The following is a 27,393-nucleotide window of genomic DNA, read 5'->3' as shown; positions in this document are numbered from 1 at the left end:
GAGACACTGGGTGAATTCATTATTGGTTGAGTTTTACTTTAGTGAATGGATTAGTACATGGTACTGAAAGAGTCACCATGGCATTGCAAGAGCAGTCACACGGTGTTTGCTGGAGTGTATGGATACTGACTCAATCAATCAATCAATCATTTGTAAAGCGCACTACATACCCGGGAAGGTTTTAAGGTGCTGGGGGTGGGGGGCGCTACTGAACGAACAGCCAGGTCTTGAGTATCCTCCTGAAGGTTAGCTGGTCTTTGGGCTGTCGTAGGCTCAGTGGGAGAGTGTTCCATGTCTTGGTGGCGAGGTGAGAGAAGGATCTCCCACCGGTGGTTGTTCTTTGGATTTGAGGGATCGTGACGAGTGAGAGGTCAGCGGAGCGTAGCTGGCCGTTGGGGATGTAGAATGAGAGCCGTCTGTTGAGGTAGGCTTGGCCAGTCTTGTGGAGTGCCTTGTGTGCGTGGGTGAGGAGCTTGAAGGATATCCTCTTGTTGATGTGGAGCCAGTGAAGGTTTCTCAGGTGGGGGGCCTCCCGCATAGAGGGTGTTTCCGTAGTTGAGTCTGCTGCTGACGAGGGCCTGGGTGACTGTCTTTCTTGTATCTGTCGGGATCCATCTGTAGATCTTGCGGAGCATGCGGAGGGTGTTGAAGCAGGAAGAGGAGAGGCCGTTGACTTGCTTGGTCATTGAGAGCGTTGAGTCGAGGATGATTCCCAGGTTGCGTGTGTGGTCGGTGAGTGTCGGGGCTGCCCCTAGTGCCATCGTCCAGCAGGAGCCCTCCCAGGCTGAAGGGCTGGAGCCGAGGATGAGAACCTCCGTCTTGTCCGAGTTCATCTTCAGACGGCTGGTCTTCATCCAGTCAGCGACGGCCTTCATTCCTTCGTGGAGGTTGGCTTTGGCTGTGATGGGGTCCTTGGTGAGGGAGAGGATCAGCTGAGTGTCATCAGCATAGGAGATTATGTTGAAGTCGTTCTGTCGGGCTACGTGTGCGAGCGGGGCCATGTAAATGTTGAACAGCGTCGGGCTGAGAGGGAGGATACCTGGGGTGTGCCGCAGATGATCTCGGAGGCTTTGGAACGGAATGGGGGGAGGCAGACGCTCTGGGTTCTGCCAGAGAGGAAGGAGGTGGTCCAATCCAGAGCCTTGTCTCCGATCCCTGTGGCATGGAGGCGTGTGCGTAGTGTGCGGTGGCAGACGGTGTCAAAGGCGGCAAAGAGGTCTAGGAGGATGAGTGCTGCGGTCTTGCCACTGTCCAACAGGGTCCAGATGTCGTCGGTGGCGGAGATGAGGGCAGTCTCGGTGCTGTGATTGCTGCAGAACCCTGACTGGGAATGGTCCAGGACTGGGGAATTGTAGGCCTGAAACACAATGGTGAAGGTGGTTAGACCACTACATGCATACTGCATAGGAGTTTGAAGCATTCCGTGCCCTAAAGCCTGGCTCACTGCATGAGTACATGCATACTGACTGAATAATTACAGTACTATAAGGAGAGACTCTGGGTGAATTCATAATTGGTTGAGTTTTACTTTAGTGAATGGATTAGTACATGGTACTGTAAGAGTCACTATGGCATTGCAAGAGCAGTCACAGGGTGTTTACTGGAGTGTATGGACACTGACAGGGGAATTGTAGGCCTGAAACACAAGTGTGAAGGTGGTTAGACCACTACAGGCATACTGCATAGGAGTTTGAAACACTACATGCCCTAAAGCCTGGCTCACTGCATGTGTACATACATACTGAATGATTACAGAACTATAAGGAGAGACACTGGGTGAATTCATAATTGGTTGAGTTTTACTTTAGTGAATGAATTAGTACATGGTACTGAAAGAGTCACTTTAGGATTGCAAGAGCAGTCACAGAGTGTTTGCTGGAGTGTATGGATACTAACTGGGGAATTGTAGGCCTGAAACACAAGTGTGAAGGTGGTTAGACAACTACATACATAGTCCATAGAGTTTCAAGCACTCCATGCCCTAAAGCCAGGCTCACTGCATGAGTAAATGCATACTGACTGAATGATTACAGTACTACAAGGAGAGACACTGGGTGAATTCATAATTGGTTGAGTTTTACTTTAGTGAATGGATTAGTACATGGTACTGAAAGATTCACTATGGGATTGCAAGAGCAGTCACAGGGTGTTTGCTGGAGTGTATGGATACTCCCTGGGGAATTGTAGGCCTGAAACACAAGTATGAAGGTGGTTAGACCACTACATGCATAGTGCATAGGAGTTTGAAGCACTCAGTGCCCTAAAGCCTGGCTCACTGCATTAGTACATGCATACTGACTGAATGATTACAGTACTATAAGGAGAGACACTGGGTGAATTCATAATTAATTAAATTTTACTTTACTGAATGGATTAGTACATGGTACTGACATATTCACTATGGGATTGCAAGAGAAGTTACAGGGTGTTTGCTGGAGTGTATACTAGGGAATTGTACGCCTGAAACACAAGTGTGAAGGTGGTTAGTCTACTACATGCATAGTCCATAGGAGTTTGAAGCAGTACATTTGCTAAGGCTCTGAATCGCTGCATGAGTACTTGGATAATGACGGAATGATTACAGTAGTACAACCACACATAAAATTACCAAATGCTTCTCTCACAATGCTTTACAAATGCACACACACTCACATTGTGATTCTTGAGAAGCAACACTATTCACTAGCCTAGAAGAGTTAAGATGACTGCACACATTCCACATATTTCATAACTGCATTTGAGAGTACAAGCCTGACACATTTTAAAGTACATAAGCAATGACTGCTTTCAAATTGTACCAAAACTCGGCAACATGATAGGTTTTTAACCAGTTATATATCTACAAACACATGAAATACCCAAGGGCTTCTCTCACAACAGTTCCAAAATGTACACAGTCTCACAGTGTGATTTTAGACAAGCAAGACTATCCCTTGGACTTTATCAAAACACATTGACTGATTTAGAAAAACTAAGGTTACTGCACACATTCCAATACTGCATTTTACTGTTAAAGCCTAACTTATTTTGTAAATACTTAAGCAATGACTATTTTCTAATTCTATCAAAACTTGGCAACAAGAAAGGTTTTTAAGCACCTATGTGTCTGCAAATACATCAAGCAACCAAATGCTTCTCTCACAATTTTCCCAAATGCACACTGACTCACAGTGTGATTCTAGACAAATAACAGTATCCCTTGCACTTCAGCAAAAAACATTTTGTAGTCTGGAAGGGGTAAGGTGAATGCATACATTCCACATATTTCATTACTGCACTTTAGAGTACAAGCCTGACACATTTTAAAATACATAAAAAAAGGACGGCTTTCAAATTGTACCAAAACTTGGCAACATGATAGGTTTTTAACCAGTTATATATCTACAAACACATTAAATACCCAAGGGCTTCTCTCACAACAGTTTCAAAATGTACACAGTCTCACAGTGTGATTTTGGACAAGCAAGATTATCCCTTGGACTTTATCAAAACCCATTGACTGATCTACAAAAACTAAGGTGACTGTACTCATTCCAAATATTTCATTACTGCATTTTACTGTTAAAGCCTAGCTAATTTTGTAAATACATAAGCAATGACTAGTTTCTCATTCTATCAAAACTTGACAACAAGAAAGGTTTTTAAGCACTTATGTGTGTGCAAACACTTCAAGCAACCAAATGCTTCTCTCACAATTTTCCCAAATGCACACTGACTCACAGTGTGGTTCTAGACAAATAACAGTATCCCTTGCACTTTAGCAAACAACATTTACTAGTCTGGAACAGGTGACATGACTGCACACATTCGACATATTTTAGAACTGCACTGTACTGTGGAAGCCTTTCTCATTTAGCAAATACATAAGCAATGACTGGTTTCAAATTCTACCAAAACTTGGCAACAGGATAGGTTTTAACCAGTTATATATCTGCAAGCACATGAAGTACCCACATGCTTCTCTCACAATAGTTCCCAAATGTACACAGACTCACAGTATAATTCTAGAAAAGCAAGAGTATCCCTTGGCCGTCATCAAAACACATTGAATGATCTACAAAAACTAAGGTGACTGCCCACATTCCACATATTTCATTACTGCATTTTACTGTTGAAGCCTAACTCATTTTGTAAATACAAACTTGACAAGAAAGGTTTTTAAGCACTTATGTGTCTTCAAACACATGAAGAAACCAAATGCTTGTCTCACAATTTTCCCAAATGCACACTGACTCACAGTGTGATTCTAGACAGAAAACAGTAACCCTTGCCCTATAGTAAAAAAACATTTAATAGTCTGGAACAGGTAAGATGACTGCACACATTCTACATATTTAGAACACAGTCTCACAAAGTGATTCTAGACAAGCAAGACTACTTCCTGAACTTTACCAAGAGAAACACATTAATCTTATTACTAACAAACACACCACAAATGACCTCTCACAAATGAATAAGTTACCTTTCAAATTGATTCGTAGATTAAGAAGTATGTCAGTCACACACCAGATTTTCTCATACTGAATCTCTGTACTGTGCAGCTCTTAGCAAAACCTAAAAATAACAAACGTTCCCTCTCATTCTTCACACATATACATGTAAATATCAAATCACATTGCTTCCCACATTAATTCAAAAGCTAACACAGATTTCTATTGGTTACACATTTCAGCCCTTTCCAAATGACATAAGTTTGAACCCTACCCCCAGTCTGCTCACTGCCTGTTACCATAGTAACAGTTCATAGACCACTCAACTAAGCACACAGGTCACAAGTTCAGCACACAATGTTGCTAATCCAAACAGCAAGTGTGCCTGACATTTCAAAATATCAGCTTATCCTATGTAATGTTCCTTTCAAACAGTTTTTCTTAACCAACAAGAAACATGCTTTTAAAAAACAGAAACATGCAACCTACTTTTTCAGACTAGAATGATCTCAAACACCCAATCATTTCTTTTCTTTTTTCAAAACTGCATCTTATCCATTTTAGAAAAATCTCACTTCTCAAACTGCCATTTTACATACAGACACCTTCTGAGTGCATCCAGATCTCCCTTCAAGATGCTTAGAGTGTGGATTGTGGGACACAGCTATATTTTCTGGAGCCAAAGGTATGCAGAAAACAGAGGCATGGACAAAGACCTAGCTTTGCCAAATGTAGACATTAAATGGATTGGACAGAGAGGGTTAAAGTGGCACCAATTGATGCCATTGGTTAAATCCTTTTTGCATCTCCAACACCCTGACCTCATAATTGTGCACTGTGGTGGCAATGACCTAGGCACTTTGACATGGGTAAGTCTGGAAATGCTTATGAAAGACACCTTTACAGAATTGATGCCACTTTTCCCCCAAACTGCCTTTATCTATTCTAACATATTCCAAAGGCAGAAATGGAACTGGTCCAATAAATGTTGTCCACAGATTGAGAAAGCTAGGAAACATGTCAATAAATCTGTTTCTGCTTTTCTCCGAGATTATAAGATGGGGTCCATTTGTCACAACAATCTGCGTTTCAATATGGATGGCATCTATAGGAGAGATGGTGTACATTTTACGGGTGAGGGTAACAGAGTCTTCCTCATCAACTTTAGACTCTGCATAGGTACTTACATGTAGGTACCGAAATCTCTCAATAAACACAAGGGCTCTTTTTAGAGCCACCCAAGATCTAAACACATAAGCTTGATGTATATCTGAAAAATATTATTTTTTTTACTTGGAGTCGCGCACCCAAAACGTCAGAGTTGTGCACCCAATGCGTAGAAGTCATGCACCAAATGCGCTGGAGTCGCACACCCTACAGGTTAGGAGTCGTGCATCCAACACGTGCACACCAGGGGGCCGCACTGAGCGCCGCACTGGGTGCGGGACTCCTAATTTTACAGTAAAAAAAATTACCCCTATCACTAATTTCTACTTTCCTCAGGGACCCCATACCCCAGGGCTTAAATAAAACGTTGGGGACCGTGAGGGGAGCCCTAATGCCTCCACGGTCCCAGCCGACTCCTCGCGTCCTTCGGGAGCCGGCATTGCTTTTCCACATGGGGAGCTGCTAACATGCAGCTCCCCGTGTGGAAAAGCAATATGGTTTGGATTTTGAAAGAGACAGCAGGTTTCCTGCTCTCTCTTTCAAAATCAAAAACAAGTTTGCTATGGGAGGGCGGGAACCGCGAGACTCCTGCCCTGTCAAAGCAAACAGGAGTGTCCTGGGGTGGGCACCCCGAGGCCCTGCAGGAGCTGGCCCTGGGGTGTGGCAACCCTAGGGCCACAACAAGGCTTCAGGAGGGAGGCCACACAGCCCCCCCAACAATACACAAAGCCCCAGGGAGTGGTGGTCTCCAGGGCTTGGGGGGCCGTTGAGCCCCCCACCCACTTATTTTGCTGGGGGGTGCCTTGGAGCCCCCCAACCATTTATTTTGTAGCCCCGTGGGGAGGCGGTCCCCGGGGCCTGGGGGGCCCCTCTGGGCCCCCCATACATTTTAATAATTTTTCTCCTGGGATTTGGCCCCCCAGGGGGCTAATTATTTAAGAAGCTCCGTTTTATTTGTATTTTTTTACAGCAGGATCCGCTCACCCTGCATGCACTTTGCCGTTTAAAAAAAACCAAACATTTTTTGGGCCCTGGGAGTCCTTGTGGGGCCCCCTAACTAGGTCTAGAGGGTCAGGGTATTTCTACCCTGCCCCTTTATACATTTTGCACACTTATTTCCTTCAGCCTCGCATCTACCGAGGCACAAAATGGCTGCCAACACTTCCTGGTTTCAAATGTTGACAACCTCTTGACAGCCAATTAGCATTCAGCACGCGATCGGGACAGTGCGCTTAGAGTGTGCCCAGGATGCGCGGATCCATATATATATGTACTTGAAATTGTCATTTTCTCAGGAACTACTGAATGGATTTACACCATTTAAGCTAAATGTACGAGTCTGAACTAAAGACTACCTCTTTGCCAAATTTGGTGTAATTCTGCAGTTCGGGCTGTAGCCGCGATGAACGGTTCCTATGTAAAATTGCATGGGGAAAACATGTTTGGGACCCCCCCTTTTTTCTCGGCCCCTGCTTCACGAATCACCCCGAGACTTTCAGGATAGGAGCGGCCTGGAGCTGGCCATTAGTTTTGAAAATTTCGCAAAGATTAATCAACCGGCGCCAAAGTTATTCCAAATAGAATGTTGCGGATTTCCTATGGAAAATGGGTCCTAACTATAACTACCTACTGGCGACCGCCAGTAGGTAATGTATATTACCTACTGGCAGTCACCAGTAACATTCTATTTCCAATAACTTTGGTGCCGATTGACGAATCTTTGTGAAATTTTCAAAACTTGTGGCCCTCTCTGGTCTGCTCTTATCTTGAAAGTTTTGGGGTGATTTGTCAAGGGGGGGCCTAAAAAAAAGGGGGTCCCAAAACGTGTTTCCCCCATGTAATTTCACATCAGAAACTTTAGACATGGCTACAGCCCGAACTGCTGAACGGAATTACACCAAATTTGGCAAAAATGTAGCTCTTGGTTCAGAAAGAGCCCTTTTTTGTTAAATGGTGTAAATCAGTTTAGTAGTTGCTGAGAAAAGCAAAATACATTTTTTTATATATCTAGAGGTGCGCAGGATCCGTGCACCCTCCTGATCACGAGCTGCATGCTAATTGGCTGTCAACACTCCAAACCAGGAAGTGTTGGCAGTCATCCTTTGCCTCGGTAGAACCAAGGGACAGTGATGTCTTTTGAGATGGCATCAGTGATGTCATGAGTGATGTCACTGACCATGTCATTAGTGATGTAATATGTGACGTCATCAGCAGTGCATTGCGGGCGTGCGAGTTATAGTTAGCTGAACTAACTATAACGGGGGAATTTCTATGGTTTTGTACGAGTGAAATGTCCAACTAACTATAACGTCCCTGAAACCTGTTTATTTCAGTGAATATATATATATATTTTTTTTCTTTTTTGGTCTTTTGTTTATTCTGTTTGGATGTGCATAGAATAGTGCTGAATTCGAAACTGGTACCAATATATTGTTTGTGTCTTTACAGATGTATTGCATTTGTAAATCCATGTCATGGGAAGTGGCTTCAATTTTCTAATGAGATCCAGAACTCTAAAAGTGGTAAGACATTGCCTGCGTACCTGTTTATTTAGGAAATGGCTTACTGTCACTGTCATCTGTTTTCCCTCCCATCCTAGGATTAGGGATACTGTATTACTTTAGGTCTGATGCAAAGAAGATTCAGGATGGAATCTTACTAGGCAATGATTCCAGACTCATGGGTGGAATATTGGGCAATGACAGTTGATGTGGGGACTCGCCAGTGACTCTCTCCACACCAACTGTCACAACCCTAGAATACTATTGTGAACATTAAGGGTGCAGTAAAAGCTTTCTATTGGTTGTGTGTTTAACATCTTATTTCCTTTTAATTCTTACAATTGTGTTTTTAACATTTGTATACTGTACTCATTTTTTGAATATTTTATTTGCGATTAATGTCCACACAGAACTGTACTTGCTTTTATGTGTTTTATAGATTTTTAATCCGAAATAAACAGTTAAATTGTAATTGGACTCTTAGATCCCACTTGTCAAATGGATGTAGTGGACTTTACGGTGAGGGAGGTCTCTGAGGCAATACTCAAATTGGCCGCAGGTAAAGCCCCGGAGCTGGACAAGCTTCCTTGCGACCTCTTTAAGCATGAACCTATAATATGGGCTCCATATTTGTTAGCCATTTACAATGCAGTCCTTAGAGGTATGTCAGTACCTAGTACTTGGCTGGGTGCAGAGATTGTGCCTATTCACAAGAAGGGCTCTCCTCTGCTCCCAGCCAATTACAGGCCGATCAGCTAAATAGACGTGCCGCAAAAGATTTTTGGCAGGCTAATTTTAGATCGCCTCCGGGACTGGATGGAGGAAAATTCCATATTGAGTCCCTTCCAGGCAGGGTTCAGAAGAAACATATCCACAATGGATCAGATCTTTCGTCTGACCTTGTTATTTTGGGAGACTGTTAAGATTGAAGGGGGATGTTTATACACAGTTTTTGTGGATCTACGTGCTGCCTTCGATTTGGTTCCTAGAGGCAAGCTCTGGACAGTATTAGCTGAGATGGGCATTCCATTCCAACTTTTCAATATTTTAATACGGCTCCACCGAGAAAATTTTGCTCGGGTGAGGTGCGGGAGGAATGGTTCATTGTCCTCAAAATTCCCCGTTGACAGGGGGGTAAGACAGGGGTGCGTTCTAGCACCCACCCTGTATTGCCTCTACGTCAACGGGGTAATTTCCCATCTAAATGGGATATCAAATACTTACGCCCCCAAGCTAGCCGGCAGCAGGGTGTCAGCAATTATGTTTGCAGATGACACTCTGCTGCTGTCAAAATCCCCAATGAGGATCCAAAGGACATTGGACAGTTTTGTGGCATTCTGTGTGGAACGGGGTCTGGAAATCAATGCTTCTAAAACCAAATTTATGATTTTTAATTCCCCAGTAACCACACGCCCAAACCCTACAATAGGAGCTATCAGGCTGGAAAGGGTTCGGATTTTTGATTACTTAGGGGTAACTCTAAACGAAAGCATGACGTGGGCCCCTCAGCAAATCAAATCTCAACTCAAACAGGCACAGCTAATAGGGGGTATTCTTAAGCTTTCTAATACCTCCACAATTAAACCCATTGGCCCACCTATTGAGATATACAAAATACAGGTAAGAGGTGCAGTCACCTACGGGGGTGAACTATGGGGGCATGTCTGTAGGCCTGATATTGTCATCACAGAAAACAAATTCCTCAATTACTAACTTTGCCCCCTAGTACTCCCTTGTTACCTCTTAGACTTGATATGGGCCTCAGGCCAATAGATGAGGTCTTGGGTCTCAAGCCATTGACATTCTGGTGCAGACTTTGGAGCACGCCGGAGCTCCTTAACTACAGGCAGGAACTCCTAGAAATTCTAAATTTAGCAAATGCAGTGAAAATACCATGGCTTGATTGTATAAAAAATGAATTTATCAAGCCAGGGGTCCCGCAAATGTGGTATGATCCTGAAATTGCCTATACCAGGGTCTCAAGAAAAAGTTTATCAAAACTTTACTATGAAAACAAATTATCCAACTCCATACGTATTGCTCAAGCCGGCACCCTAACTTATTGTTTTTTAAAGGTAAAAGATTGTTATTATTTTGAATGTGTTCTGGATGACATTTATCCTGTTTTAACTAGGAAGTTGTATTTACAGTGGAGGTATGGTACCTTACCGATCAGAGCCTTTACTGCTAAATGGTCTCCGGCCACCCCGGAAAATTGTCCTAGCTGCAACTGTGATTTGGAAAATGACCTACATATCATGTTTTTCTGTCCTGCCTATCAAAGAATAAGGAGGTATTTATTTGTTTTATTTATTTATTTATTTATGTAGCTTGTAGAGCGCACAGCTACCCCCGGAGGGGTGTCCCGGCGCTAGAACCTGAGCCTCGAGGGGAGAAAAGAGGGGGGATATCAGCAGTGTGAGGATCAGAGTCCGGAAAATAGCCACGTTTTAAGTCTGGCCCGAAAGATGGATTCAGAAGGGCAGAATCTGAGATCGATTGGCAGTTTGGCAGAGATAACACTAAACCCTCTGCCGCCCATTCTAGCGAGTCTAAAGCGGGGAGAGATCAGGAGGCGGAGGTTGTTGGATCTCAAGGATCTGATGGAGTGAGATATTGACACTCGCTTTTTAAGGTAATTGGGTCCAAGGTCGTTGATAGCTCGATAGGCAAGGGTGAGGATCTTGAACTTGATGCGGCTGGCAATGGGAAGCCAGTGAAGCTCTTTACGATAGGCGGTGACTGACTGACGGTAGGGGATGTTTCCAATCAGTCTGGCAGCCGCGTTCTGGACAATCTGAAGCCGGTCGATCAGGTACTGAGGAGCACCAGCGTATAGGCTGTTGGCGTAGTCCAGGTGAGACGTAATGAGAGCCTGGGTTACTGTTCGGCGGGAGTCTAGGGGGAGATAGGGAAGTACCTTTTTGATCATGCGCAGCTTCAAGAAGCAGGCAGATGTAACTTTGTTAACTTGGGCTTTGCATGAGAGAGAGTCATCGAACTGGAATCCCAGGTTGCGGGCAGAGTGGACGGTGGAGGGAGCGGGATCAAGTGCCGTGGGCCACCACCGTGAGGGGGGGATGGGATTTTTCTGGTTAAAAAACAGCACCTCTGTCTTATCCGCATTAAGTCTTAGATGGTGGTTGGTCATCCAGACACTGATGCTGTCAAGACACTGGCGGAAGTTGGCGAACGTGGAGTCCGAGTGGACTCTGAAGGAAAACATCAGCTGAGTGTCATCAGCATAAGAGACCACTCTGACTCGGCAGGACTCCACAACAGCGGCCAGTGGGGCGAGATAGACGTTGAAAAATAGAGGGCTGAGGGCAGAGCCCTGTGGCACACCACATAACAAGGGTTTATCCTCAGATTTGAACGGCCTCAGCAAGACCCTCTGACTTCTTCCAGTAAGGAAGGACTCGATCCAGCTGATGGCAGTGCCGCCAATGCCTGTCTGTCTGAGTCGGTCAAGGAGGATGGGGTGGGAGACCGTATCAAAAGCGGCGGACAGGTCGAGGAGGACAAGCATGGCCTCCTCGCCCTTATCCACACACTCACGGATAGTCTCCGACACCTCCAACAGAGCCGTCTCAGTGCTGAATCCCGCTCGAAATCCAGATTGTGAGTCGTGCAGCAGAGAGTTGTTCTCCAAGTACTCCGTAAGTTGCAGCTGCACGGCTTTTTCTAGGACTTTAGCGGGTTTGGGGAGAAGGGAGATGGGGCGGTAGTTGGCGAAGATTGTGGGGTCGGCATCGGACTTTTTCAGAATGGGAACCACCAGAGCCTCCTTCCAAGTGGTTGGGAAGAAGCCGTGGTGGAGGGAGGCATTCCAGATGGAGAGGAAGGAGCTGGCTAGTGAAGGAGCCAGATCACCCATAAGTTTAGCAGGGACAGGGTCGGAGGGGGCACCAGATTTGCATTGGGTGAGTAGCCTGATAGCAGTGTCAATGGTCAATTTATTGAAGGATAATAGGGACGAGGATACTGGGGGCCTAGTGTGGGGGGGCAGGGGAGATATCCCATTAGGGAATGAGACACAAAGATTGTTTATTTTTTCGAGGAAATAGTCAGAGAGTCCATCGCATAGGGCCTGACTAGCAGAGGTCTGTGTGGCCCTAGCGGGGGGGTTAATTGGCTTGTGCCATTGTGTAGAAACATGGGGATCACACACTGTATGCAAGCCTATCGTATTTTAAAAAAGATTTATCTAGTAAGGTTTTTTTCGGTGCAGCAAAATTTCTCACAGCAATATGGTTTAAGCGCAGGGCTATACTAAACAACACCTAATCTTAATCTTTGCACATGCACTTTCTAAATTAATTTGAAAGCCGATAATGTAGATGTTTACTGACTGATTTGGATAATGTATCATATTTATTACTTGTGCTCATTTTGACTTTTTTATTATCCAGGTATTTTATAGACTGTTGATTTTATTACTGTATGTACATCTTTTTGGGCAAAATTGCCGAAATAAAGATAAATGAATGAATGAATGAATGAATTGGACTCTGTCAAAATCTATAGTGAAGGTAAAGAAAGAGAAGTAGACTAGAGCTAACAAGCTTAGACGGTGTGTAGTGTGATCACTTACCCAAAGGGTATTCCTTAAAATGAGTATTTTTAAAAAGGAACATGCAATAAACAGTAAAAATGGGTACAGAAATATCATATTATAGGACTGTGTCTTGCCTCATGGGTTGTGGGAGACGAAATATGGTTCTTTCACATCTGAATAGAGACGTATAAAAACATAAAAACCAAGTGGAGAACCAGATCAAGGATAATGGAAATGGAAAGCGGAATTTCAAGCTTTCTGTACCCAGGATTATTTCATTTACTTGTGAGAAAGGTCGAATGGAGTAGCTCTTTGTGTCTCTCCCGTCTTGAATGCAGTGAAGAGACGAGAGAGCTGGAGTATATATACAGACTAGCCCGCTTCGACTGGTCACAGGTGTGTCTCCCCCCTACATGTAGGTATCCCTAATTGGAGCACCAGAGGATACTGAAAGAAAACTCAATGTGAGCATACGATCAAAGAAGGAAGCTGATAGTACACCGTGTATCTTCTAAGAGAGCGTAGAAAGATGACTGAATGTGAGCCCATACTACAAAAAAGTCGATGGCGATAGTGTGGCTTGTACCTTCCGAGACGGCAATTTCATGGAGGAAAAACGTTCTTAACTGAAATAGCATATTCTGGAAATTCTTCAGAAAGAAAAATTCTATAGTGTGAATTTCAGAGAGCCATCGATCTGTTTTTAAGAACTGAGCAGCTGTTTTTCATAGATGAGAAAGCGAGATAGAGATTATGAAAAAAATTGTCTTGGCTCAGAGTGAGCTCGTAATCGTAAATCGACGCCAATAGTGCGGCGTGTATCTTCAAAGAAGAAAGATTTCTAAATCAAAAAATTGTGAGTTGCAATAATTTTTTTTTATTTTTATTATATAAAAAAGAAAATTCCTTATTTTTTTAATTTTAAACATTAAACTCTGAACATGAATTTTGAACAGCAGTCTTACTGATGTCCAGTTCTAGACCGTTGTTATTTTCATAGGCGAGAAATAGATAAGGATGTTGAAAATGTCTTTGCTCAAAAAAGAAGACTGACTACTGCTAAATTTTGGATTTCTGATTGATGGAGAGACTAGGTTTTCTTCTTTATTGATATAGATGCATGTGATATATAAAGATGAATAAAGGGCAAACATAGCAATAATAGAGGGCACATTGGAGGCTCATTGGGCATCCTAGGAGAAACATTGTATGCTATTAGTTGACTGATAAGCATTATCATTAAGCTCCCTGTCAAAGGTTCATAGGCGGTAGGTCCATCTTTGTTTCTTCTGGAAAAGAGTGTGCTCTGCATCTTTTTTGTCATCCAGTTTCTCCAGGACTACCCATTCGAGTTCCTCCTCCGTGTGGTTGACTGACAGATAGTGGATACTCATCTTTGTTATGATTTTCTGGCATCTGAAGAAGGCTCTTCATCAGTAAACTACTTGACTGCATTCTAGGTGACATTCGATGTTTGTAAGAAGGCATACAGAATCAATTCTAGCATATGAAGAAGATGGAAAAGATTTAAATCAGAAATCGGGATAAAAAAAAACACAAAACATTCATATTGGCAACCTTTTCATTCAACCGAATTTTCTCAGGCAAGAGATGGTGCAAATATTTTGCACAGCAGTTGAAGCTGCTGATACTCGTCTGTTTTTTCTATCCCGGCTCATTGTTACCTCGGGGTCTGTCTCACCTTGTTCAATAAGTGATAGGTGTATAATCTGAGTAAACCTGCCACATATAGTCTATATAAAGGTGCATTGAAGGCAATATTGACCCCATCACTGGACCAGTGCCTATGTTGTACCTACCAGGATTCACATGGACCCCTGCATAGTCACTGAAGCTAGACTTTCAGAAATATTTCAATGCATGCACTGCAATCAAATAGTGCTGCTTTAGTGGTTAGAGGCAGGGAGAACAGTGCCCATCACCACTGTTTAACCCAGGTTTTCTCTTGAGATGGGACTTTTTCAATGTGTTGCCTCAGTGCCCTTTTACAAAGACGTCTCTGCCAGCTAATGAACTTATTGCTATTGTTCGCTCTTAACAGTTACCTCTAACTAAAAGAACACTTGGAATTGGGTTGCCTGGCCTTTCAGAGCACTTTGTACTGACAAATTGACTGGTGCTCTCTTCCTTTACAGCCTAGAAGATCAGGGAACTAGTCATTATCTACATGCTTTATCAACCATCTTTGCAAAATCGAAGTAATCATTTGCCAACACTCTACCCCAATTCTATAACACCACATCCAGTATATCCACGGTATTTACGTTGATGAAATGTATATTGCAACTTGTGCCTCTCAGATGGGCTTTGCTTTTTAGTTTCAGGAAATGATTGATTCATGAAGTCTCAGGCACATTACATGTTGTCATTGAGGTGCTCCCCACACCCTCTAACAAGGCCATGTGTTGCAGCCTGGCACTGTCTTGCTGCCTCTGGTGCTAGTGCCATAAGGTGGTTGCCTCTATTTTCCTTAATGGTTCACCAGTCTAGTGGCCATTTGCTAGCCATTGCTCCATTATTTTTTATTATTAGGTTTTGTCTTCTGTTAATGCTTAACACATTTAACGTATTGTTTTTTCCATTTAACTATTTAAACATTCGGAAGAGAATCAGGACTTTAAACATCCTCTTGTTCTCAAGATTTAAGTTACAAGCAGAACAAATGGAATGATGAGGGCAATATTGAACAGCTATCAGAGGTGCAGTAAATAGAAACATCGCTGTTATACAAACATATGTAACATATAAATACACAGTAAGATAATACAGCTCCCTAAATACTCCCTTGTTGTGATCCATTTATAGTAATAACACTGAACACTGCTTTACATTACAAATATGTCAAATATTTGTTTCCTAAAATGTAAACAGAGAGCTAGAAAATCTTCCCAAATTAGATTAAATAGGTGCAATTGACCTCTTAGTTGGAGCAAAACATGGTATATTTATACTAGGTTTGCCATCTCAAGGGTTCCAGTATCAGTAGGTAGCTTTGTGTGGAGTTCAATATTTTCTAAATAAGCTTTTACTCCACTAGAAGACTTTTACTGTAGCCATCGGTGTTAGCTCTTTCCCAGTAACTTTAATTATATTGAGCTTGGAAAAGGATTTCTATAGATATGGCAGAGTTATAGCAAATTTTAAGACCAGATTTATTCAAATAATATTTTGTTTCAACTCTCTCAAATTAACAGGAAGTCGACAAACGCTGGAATACAATCTGCTTTAGGGATTTGCCTAGCATTTCCCAGAATCTAGCAATCCGTTTTTTTCCCATTTTACTTGGAGTCCAGTAAACTCCCTGAAGACTCCATTTCGTACATGTCCAATGTCACATCTTAAATCTTTTTGTTTATTCCTTGAGAAAACATTCATAATTTGAGCAAAATAATGAGTCATATCTGTGCATAAAGAAGGGCCTTAATATTTCCGAAGTTTCACAGAGGATGCCCTTTTATTTCACACAAACACCAGACACATACTACTCTCTCTCTCCCCATCTTTTTCTCTCTCCGTCTTCTAAATTTACTCTCCCATGTTGGTACTGGCATGGAAATATAATATAAATAGGATCTTTTAGAGCTGGCTAGCAATAACATGTTCTAACGATCGTGTACCCCAGCCATATCTGAAAGCAAATGGCATATTTCAGCTGAGTGTATCATTTTTTCTAACCTCTGCAAAGGTCGGTTTTATAATTTAATGATTTTCAAAAAATTCAGGAACGTCGCCATTTTTTCTACTATTTGCAAAGTTCGGTATTATAATTCAACACTTTTCTAAAACCTTACCAGCGTCCCAGTTGCTTTGCAAATTCTAACAACTTGTCTGGTTAATTCCAATGAATAACGCTTTGCGTTTGGCGCTGCAACCGCAAACTATTTTTTTTTGTTACATTCCTAAGTAACTGACTGCCAATAGGTTTATATCGTTAACAAGTTATTAGATTTTCCTGCCAATTAACCTTAGATGTGTGACATGCAGCAGGCCCCAGGGTGAGCACCAGTTCCCAAGTGAGGAGGATTAAGTCTGAATTCCCCCTTTATGTAGATGACTTTGCATTGCCCTAAAGCCAGCCCAGCAGTGCTACCAGCCTGCTGCATCTCAGACAAAAAATAATCATTTCACGTGATGTATACAAGATCAATTGGCTGCTGTCCATGATAATTTCCCTGAATAAATAGTGCCTTTGAGCAGATTTAATGCAATTACATTTTGGCTGGAAAGTTGAAGAAATGTAATACCTTTGGACTTGACACAAACCTCAATGGGAAGGAACAGCGGCAATCCATTCCAAGAAACCCTTTCAGCTTTTGAGGGAGCTCTCCAAACCACGATCCATCCTTACCACTCTTTGCGTGGTCCGTTGGACTCCACCTACATGACTGCAACAATTAGGCATACACACACCGCTGTTGTATCTATCTGGTTCCAGCAGCTCGATAAATGTCATTGTATCATCATACACCAGTTGAGTGTGTATGCCCTGAGTTTGTGTTCCTTGCCTTTGTTTCTCTCAGAGTGTTGCCAGTTGCTGCCTTATAATCCAGTCTCTGCCCGATTAAGGGAACATAGATGCATATAGATAAACACAGGTGCAGATAATTGGATGAGTTCTAGATGAAGATATCCATGATCAAGAAGGTCTTCAATTCTTTATCTGAGACTGAGAGGCCATGATCTGCCTGTGCAGTTTAGAACAAAGGTGCAAGTTCAGTGCCATGGCTTTGGCCTCTGTGCTGATCCTACCTCATGGTGCGGATGTGTTGATGGGTGCCATTGCTTGTCTCAGATTTGAACTGCAACGTAGTATCCTGGAAGAGACTGAGTGGGAGCACTTGCATTGGAGGATCACTGCTTCACATTGTTTTCTCTCTCTCTTTCTTTCTCTCTCTCCCCTCCTCTCTCTCAGTTTACTGGGAATTCAGCACCTTTTTTAGGGCTCGCAAAAGAGCCCTCTTGAAGGGGGTTTAAAAATAGACCTGCAAATTCCGCACGCTCGTGCGTGTGATTTTCTTTTTGTGGCCTGCTATTGGCCTTTCACTGCTTGCTGTTTTGTAAGGTAGACACCAATAGGCCAGAGGCGGGCGCATAGCTCCGCCCCTGGCCTATTGGTGTCTATTACGTGCATTTCCTGACATATGCTTTTAATGAATTGAAAGCATATGGCAGGAAAGGCGCGCGCGCGGCACCGCTCGCAGCTTCTTTTTTTTTTTGGGATCCATTTCACGGCCGAAGCGACTAAACGCTGAGGTCTTGTTCTTTTCTGTTTAGTCTCTGTACGTGCACGTCTTGTCTTCAGTACCTTTTTATCTTTTTTGCGCATTCCTATTTCCTCATAACCCATGTTCTCTGACCTTGTCTTCCTACTGGGCCACCTCTTCTCTACACGCCTGGGTCCTCTCGTTTCACCCTCCCTCGGCATGCATGCTCCCTGTATTACTCACCTCCCTATGTCTCCTTTCGTTTCATCCTCTCTGTACAGTGTGCACGCACGCCTTGTCTTTTGTATCTCTCTTCTCTGTGCATGCCTGCCTCCTTTACATTCACCCTCTCCTCCCCGAGCATGGCGGACTCCTCTTTCTCTTGACCTCCACTGTGGTGGATGCCTGTCTCTTGCACTCCGCTCCTCCAGGCGAATGACTGTCTGCTCTCGTTTCACTCTAGCCTTGTGAACGTACATCTCCTGTGCCTCTCTCTCTCACTGTCTCTCTCTCACTGTCTCTCTCTCCCCCTTTCTCTCTCTGCCTGTCTCTTGCGCACCTCGTCTCCCTGTGCACCCCTCCCTTCCTTCGGTCTGCTCTTGGCCCCCCTGCCTGCCCCCCCACCCCCAGAATCTCTGTACGCTTCCGGTCTCCCATGCTTCCCCCATCTACCAATGCCCACCCCTCTCTGGACCCCAGGCTTGATCGCATACATTTTTACAGCTGCGCAGCACCGCTAAAACAAGGATAAAAAACGACACAAAATCTTTCCTTTAATATTGATTTCAGGCAGCGGAAGAACCAGAAAACTGCCTATTATCCACGAGAACAAAGGCGATTTGGACGATTCTCTGTGAGACGTAAAACAAAGGAGAGTAGAGGAAGCAGAAATGTTTCCGAGCAATGGGGAGGGATATAGCACCCGCTGGCCCCCTCACCCACACACCGCACCCCACATCGCTACAGTGCACATAACTTGGATGGGGAGGGCGATCCCTAGAGTTGCGATTTTTTGCGCTTTGCGGGGGGGGGGCTTCATTTAGTTAACATTCTGAGTAAGGCCTTCTCAAGACTAACCAGTAGTTTAATTAAGGGGCGAACATTGACCACCTGAAAGATAATGCACACACTGGACCACATGCTGTCATCAAATTCCGACAAAACGTTGAAGATTGAAATCATTTCAGACGTTCAGTTCTCGGGTGTTCCCGGACCAGCCTGAATGCTGAATGTAGGAGTTTCCCCTGCAACAGGAGTTGTGGGCATTGGAATATCTGACAGCAGGGCACAAGTCCTAAACAAGCATTGCCATAGCCAATAGGTCTCACCTTTAGAACCTTTTAAGTGTTTAGCCAGGCAACAGGTTATACTGGGTGCTAGAATACCTACTCTTACTGCACGAGTGGTAGGCTAAAATGACTGCACCTAGCCAACACGCTAAATAAAATTAGTAATTTCCAGGCACTAACACCCCCTCACACCCCCTCACTCTCACACCCCCTCACACCCCTTACCCTCACACCCCCTCACCCTCACACACCCTCACCCTCACTCACCCTCACACCCCCACACGCCCAAACACCCTCACACCCCCACACCCTCACACACACCCTCACACACCCTCACTCTCACACCCCCTCACACCCCTTACCCTCACACCCCCTCACACCCCCTCACCCTCACTCACCCTCTCACCCTCACTCACCCTCTCACCCTCATACACACTCTCACCCTCTCACCCTCACACCCCCTCACCCTCACCCCCACCCTCACACCCCCTCACTCACCTTCTCTCCCTCACACACCCTCTCACCCTCACACACCCTCTCACCCTCACACCCTCTTACACACCCTCTCACCCTCACACCCCCTCACCCTCACACCCCCTCACCCTCACACTTGCACCCTCACACCCCCTCACAACCTCACCCTCACACACACTCTCACCCTCACACACCGTCACCCTCACACACCCTTACACCCCCTCACCACTCACCCCCCTCACCTCCCCTCACCCTCACACCCCCTCACACACCCTCACCCCGGTCACCCTCACCCCGTCACCCTCACCCTCACGCCCTCACACCCTCACCCTCACACCCTCACCCTCACACCCCCTCACCCTCACAACCCCACCCCCTCACCTTCACAACCCCACACCCTCCCCCTCACACCCCCTCACACCCTCGCACCTCTCACCCTCGCACCCCTCACCCTTACACACCCCCTCACCCTCACACCCCCTCACTCTCACTCCCCCTCACACCCCCTCACCCTCACACCCCATCACACCCCCTCACACCTTCTCATCCTCACACCCCCTCACCCTCACACCCCCACACCCCCTAACACCCCCTCACCCTCACACCCCCTCACCCTCACACCCCCTCACCCTCTCACCCTCTCACCCTCACACACCCTCACACACCCTCACTCACCCTCACACCCCTCAACCCCCTCACCCCCTCACCCTCACCCCCTCTCACCCTCACACACCCTTACTCACCCTCACACCTTCACCCTCACACCCCCTCACCCTCACACCTCTCACCCTCACACACCCTCACCCTCACACCCCCTCACACCCCCTCACACCCCCTCACACTCACACCCCCTCACCCTCACACACCCTCACCAGCATAGCATAACAAAACATATCATAACATAACAAAACAAAGCATAGGATAGCAAAACAAAACATAGCATAACAAAACAAAACATAGCATAGCAAAACACAACAAAACATAGCATAGCATAACAAAACATAGCATAACAAAGCAAAGCATAGCATAACATAACAAAGCATAGCAAAACAAAACATAGCATAGTAGAACAAAACATAGCATAGCATAACAAAACAAAACAACAAAACATAGCAGAACACAACATAGCATAACATAACATAACAAAACATAGCATAACATAACATAAAACAAAGCATAGCATAACAAAACATAGCATAACAAAACATAGCAAACCACAATATAGCATAGCATAACAAAAACACAAAAACATAGCATACATAACAAAACATAGCATTGCAAATCATAGCAAAACATAGCATAGCAAAACAAAACACAGCAAAACATAGCATAGCATAACAAAACACAACACAACATAGCATAGCATAGCAAAACAAAGCTTAGCATAGCATAACAAAACATAGCATAACAAAACATAGCACAACAAAACATAGCATAGGAAAACAAAGCATAGCATGATAAAACACAACAAAACATAGCATAGCATAACAAAACATAGCATAGCATAACAAAGCATAGCATAGCAACACACAACAAAACATAGCATAGCATAACAAAACACAACAAAACATATCTTACCATAAAAAAACAAAGCATAGGATAGCAAAACTAAATATAGCATAGCATAACAAAACAAAGCATAGGACAGTAAATCAAAACATAGCATAGCATACCAAAACATAGCATAACATAACAAAACATAGCATAACAAAACACACCAACACATAGCATAACAAAACACAACAACACATAGCATAGCTTAAGAAAACACAACAAAACATAGCATATCAAAACAAAACATATAATAGCATAGGAAAACATAGCATACTAAACACAACAAAACATAGCATAGCATAGCATAACAAAACATAGCATAGTAAAACAAAGCATAGCATAATAAAACACAACAAAACATAGCAAAGCATAACAAAACATAGCATAGCATAACAAAGCATAGCATAGCAAAACATAGCATAGCATAACAAAACATAGCATAGCATAACAAAACACAGCATAGCATAACATAACAAATCAAAGCATAGGATAGCAAAACATAGCATAGCATAACAAAACAAAACATAGGATAGCAAAACAAAACATAGCATAGCATACAGCATCACTTTGCACCACCACAGCATCACTCAGGGGCACCACAACAACACTATGTGCTACCACAGCATCACTGAACACCACAGCATCACTCGTTCGTCATCACAACATCACTCAGCGCCACCACAGCATCAATCTGTGCAACAATTCAACAGCACCTGATTCAAATATGTTCTCTCAATGTTTCAAGCTTTATTACAAATGTAACAAAAAGATGTTGATATTTCACTTCTGTTCTTGGATTTTCGTCACAATAAAATACACTGAACATAATCTTCACAAAAGTTATTTACAAAACTTTAAGCTATTGCCATTATAAATTACAATAACTTTTATTTAAGTATTAATTATTGAAAAAAATTTAAAATCCATTGGTATTTGTAATATCAATACATGGAAGTCACGTAAATACAACACATATTGCATTACAAATGCTATAGGTGTCATATTTGCGAAAGTTATAACTATTGGCATTGTAAATGACAAAGCTATTAATTTCGCTATTTTCAAAAACAAAACATAAATACAAAATTTGTCATTTACAATACCAATAGCTCAAACTTTCCTAATGCAAGACCTATTGCATTGCAAATGCTTGTTAGGTCTGGCTATGACATCATGTCATCAAGTCTCTTGAAAGGTACCATGAGATGGTAAGTAGAGAGAATGAGTTTTGGGTCAGCCCCTTCCGGAATTGGCTTGCTTGTGTTATTCATGGTAGGTGATTGCTTGGATGGGCTGTCCGTCGAGTCCTTGGCATTTTACAGATGGATACATTGTTCCATTTGTATCCGATCAGGTTTTGATGATGGAGGCTGAATTAGTCCTTTTGAGAGATTGCAGATGGGACATGACCTGTAGCTTTTAATTGAGAACCACTGCACATTGCTAATGCTTATCCTTTCTCCATCTGCATCCTGTAAACTTTGTAGGAAGCCAAATAAAAGTATACATATTATATTAAGAACGCTGTAACACAATAGTGTAAGCTGAAATGATTTGCTAAAAACAAAAGATTTTAAAAAGTGAGCTATAAAGCATATTTTTTATAACAAGATTCGCACACACATAGGACGTCTGAAAAATGTGCCAGAAAGTGGCATTCTGTCTAGGTCTCTCGGCTATTGATATGCTGCGATTTTGTTATTAAGAGTTGAACTTATGTCTGATATACAGAGAGTTTGCATACACTTAGACATTTTAAAAGTGCAAGAAAATCTGACATTTTGTGTAAGTTTTTTGTGAGATAGCACAATTTTTCTGTATTTCAACTAATAAGCAACCATTATTACTGTGGTTTGCATTTCTTGAAACTAAAATAATAATGTTTTATAAATGTGGTGCTCTTCAACTTTAGAACACAATGGTTTTAGGGCCACATACATCAAAGTAAGTAATTGAGATTCCTAAATTGCGATTTTTAAGAAATCTTTAGGAATCACAATTACTTTTGCATGTAGGAATCGCAAAAAAATTGCGATTCCTACACATTCCTTAACCGCATCAATGCGGCGGCTTTTCCCGATGTACGCGGTAATTTTGAAATTACCGCGTTACATGACGAGCTCAGCTCATCATGAGCGCACGGCAGGTTACGCTCATGACGAGTTGAGCGCGTCATCAGCCCCGAAGGGGTTAATTGCGACTCACATATTGTGAATCGCAATTAAGGAATAGCTTCCCATTCATTCCTATGGGCCTACAGGCCCATAGGAATGAATAGAAATTGCATGCACAATTTGCGAGTACCAAATAGGTATTCGCAAATTGCACATGCAATTTCAAGGGTGCAAGGGTGCCAAAAGAACATCCTAAATGCACCCCAGAAATTGCCATGTGACCACATGTTGCGGACACACATTCCCCAAGGACATGTGTGTGTGTAACATGGAACTTTGAAAAATGCACTTTAGTTCAAATTGATGGTAATTTGCAATCCCTAATTGCGAAATCGCAATTTAAAATTGCATCATGCATTGCATTTAGGGAATCACAATTTGCAATTCCCTAAATGCATTCACAATTTAAGTAATCGCAAATTATGCGATTACTAACATTGCGAATTTGGGTTGATGCATCCCAAATACAAAAATACCGGTCGCAAAGGGGCAGATTCTGCAACCGGTATTTTGAATGATGCATGTGCCCCTTAGTGATTAATTGTATGTGTTTCTTTTTTTGACTATGGCAAAGTTTGTCCATGTCTCTTAATGTCTGTTTGCCTGTACATTGCTGTGGCCATACATCGCTCTGCCTTTTACAATTCCCAGCCCGCTTCTCTCCCTACCTGTTTCTTTCCATGTACAAATTTCTTTCTTATTAACACCACTGTAAACTTGTACCCATCAAACACCTATCTCTATCTGACATTCTCATTGTCCCACCTCTGCTACCTGGACCAATTTCTCTGCTATCTCTTTTTCTACCTCACTGTCCCTCCCTCTGCCACCTGCACCCATTCTACTCCTTTCTCTGTCTCTACCTCACTGTCCCTGCTGCTACCACCTGCACCCATTCCACACCTATCTCTGTCTCTACCTTACTGTCCCAACATCTGTCACCTGCACCCATTCCACTCCTATCTCTACCTCACTGTCCCCACCTCTGCCACCTAAACCCATCCCAACTCTATCGTTATCTGCACATTACTGTCCCCACCTCTGCCACCTACATCCTTTCCAAACCTTTATCTGTCTTTACCTCACTGTCTCCACATCTGCCACCTTCTCCCATTCCACTCCTATCTCTGTCTCTACCTCACTATCCCCCGCCTCTGTCACCTGCTCCCATTCCACTCCTATTTCTCTCTCTACCTCACTGTCCCCGCCTCTGCCACCTACGCCTCTGCCACCTACACCCTTTCCACTCCTTTCTGTGACTCTACCTCACTGTCCCCACCTCTGCCACCAACACCTACAAATTTCAACGTATACCCTGCAAGTCATTTGAGCCCATTACAGACCATCTTCAGAGCCTTAACATTTCCTACCATCGGGGTTCCCTCTTTAAAATCCTCTTACGCTACCAGGATAAGCCTGTGGCGATCTCTTCTGTTAATGAAGGAATGTGGTTGCTGGGACTGTTATCTGAAGAAGGTGAATTCACAAGCTCGCAGGGATAGATCCAACCCAAATGGAAGATACAGTGCTCCCGCAGATCGTTACAACGCCAGTGAGAAATGGCCAACATAGCATGAACAGTGAACTGTAGATGGACAGAAAGCATCTGTGATGGCCGGGAGGTCTTTATCTCTCTTGCCCCCCGCTTTTCTCTTTTTTTTTTCCATCTCCAAGGTGGTCCTGCTTGACCCTGGTGATGGTGTTGCTTGGGACTCGAAGCTGCTGACTCCTGGGGCTCAGGACTGTCTCTGTGGTGCAGTACAATACTGGTATTTCATGATTAATAGAGGTGCCTCTTTAGCTATGTGCAGCTGTAATCGCTTGCTTCTTTGCTGATCAAGTTTTATTCGTCAGACTGGGTAGGGCCCTTCTGGTTTCCTCCCCTTAATGTCAGTTGATCCTATGCTAAATTTTGGGTTCATCAAAGTGCAAGGCCTCATTTCCCCCTGTGAGAGCAAAACACTTCTCTGTTGGCTATTCTCCAGGTGTACAGACGTCGTGCTTCTCCAGATGACCCACTGCTGGCAAAAGATGCCCCCAGGTTCAGGCCGTGCCACTATCCCCATCAATTGCATTCTTCCACTTATGAGGGGAGATGGGTTATGATTCAAAAGCTTCTGATGACACCACCTCATACACTATAGATTTCATTTATGGTCCCAACAACCACAAGGCTTCCTTCTTTGCCGACTTGTTCCCAGCCAAAGTGGCTGCTTCTGGCCACCGCATGATACTTGGAGGGGATTATAATGTGACTTTAGACCCAGCGTTGGATTGTTCTCCCCCCCTCATGGGGAGCATCTCACCCTCCGCAGTCTTTTTCCCAAGGCATGACCGACTTGAACATGGTGAATGCCTGGCGTCATTTTCACCCCCATGATCGGGATTATTCATATTTTTTTACCAAATCAATTTTTTTTCTGATCTCTGCCAGCCTGTTGTCTAGAGTAGATGATACAACTATTGGGACCCAGGTTTTGTCAGGAGATGCATTTGTCACTTTGTTACTTTTGACCGTGCCTCCATGGTCTGTCATGGTGCCCCTGGAAAATGAACAAGAATGATTTCTACGATCCAGTTCTTTGTTCCAACATCAAAGAGGTGTTTGAGCTTCATTTAACTGAGGATCTCTTCTGGGCCACGATGTGGGATGCGGCCAAAGAAGAGATGAGAGGAGAGTTTAAAGCGTATAGTCCTGCCTTTTTCTGTCTATGTAAATTCCAACAGGGGGAACTAGAAGCAATTTCAAAACTAAAAAAGAACATAAACAGACAACCTTGCTACTTGCTTACAGAAAGCTTCACAAAGCGAGAGGAGAACTAAAATCCCTGTTGAACAAAGATGCGGCCTATAAATTGTTGAGAACTAAACAATTATACTGCAAAAAAGGGAACAAGGCCAACATATGGTTGGCTTACAAGATTAGGGAAGTCTGGGCTAAGAACTACATAGAGATGAAGGGGATCACAACAGCGGAGGAATCCTATTTTTCCTCCAATGGAGACGTTAGCGATTCTTTTGTCTCTTTTTTATGAGGAGCTGTACCAGGGGGAATCCTGGACTCAGCTAAGCAAGACCAGTACCTAGCAACCCTCCTCTTCCCGGATATCCCTGAAGAGGGTGGGAGGAACTGGATCCCTTTGTTACAGAGGAGGAGGTGATGGTCACTATTAAGTCCCTGCCAAATAATAAAACCCCGGGACTCAACAGGTTCCCTAATTGTTTTTACAAGTCTTTCAGGGTGATGTTGGTCCCTCATTTAACAAAGGCCTTCAGTTCTTTCCTGGACACTGGCACTGTTTCCCCATCAATGATGGAATCCACGCTCTCTATGATACTGAAGTTGTCCAAACCCCCATGACCAATGTGGGTCATATAGACCGATTGCGCTCTTAAATAGTGATGACAAAATATTCACTAAGATTCTAACAAATCTCTTAGCCGGAGTTTAGCCTGTGCTTATATCCCGCTTCAGATTGGATTCATTAGACAGACCAGGGACAACATTCGGGTAGCACGTAATGCCATTGAACGAGCCATGACGGACGGTGTGCAGATGCTCCTTTTGTCTTTGGATGTGGAGAAAGCATTCGATAGAGTGAACTGTCCTTTTCTGACCCAGGTCCTGTCCCTAACAAAGTTGGGCCCATGTTTATGGTTCTGTATCTTGGCCAAATCTGCAATGCCATCCACAAAGATTTAGACCTAAGATCTCATGCCTGACCTGATTACACTTTCCAGAGGCACCCGTCAGTGGTGCCCCATGTCTCCCAAGTTGTTCTACCTTTGTGTTGAACCTCTTATCCAGACATTAAGGAGCTTCCTATGGGTAGATCATGGTGTTCACGGACACCAGACTCACCCTGTTGATTCTTCAGACTCACTCAAGGCCACTCTCAGACAGTATAGGGAGGTGTGCAACTTTCAAAATTAATTACAACAAAATGGTCGGTATGGGGGTGAGTACCTTGATGACTGCTTTTCAACAACAGGCCGAGTCCAGGGAGTTTGCTTGGACCCC

General features: G+C 43.7%; 1 long non-coding RNA gene across 2 annotated transcripts in view; it reads left to right on the top strand.

Moving 5' to 3' along the window:
• The window catches only part of LOC144770122 (uncharacterized), a 369,248-nt gene that overhangs the window by 185,380 nt on the left and 156,475 nt on the right, over positions 1–27,393 (top strand). For both annotated transcript variants that reach the window (XR_013598803.1, XR_013598804.1), the window contains exon 2: positions 8,046–8,119. This is a non-coding gene — a long non-coding RNA (uncharacterized LOC144770122). The remainder of the gene's footprint in view (positions 1–8,045; positions 8,120–27,393) is intronic.

Source organism: Lissotriton helveticus, chromosome 7, assembly GCF_964261635.1.
Source record: "Lissotriton helveticus chromosome 7, aLisHel1.1, whole genome shotgun sequence".
Taxonomy (NCBI): Eukaryota; Metazoa; Chordata; class Amphibia; order Caudata; family Salamandridae; genus Lissotriton; species Lissotriton helveticus.
This window is presented reverse-complemented; position numbering and strand designations above follow the sequence as displayed.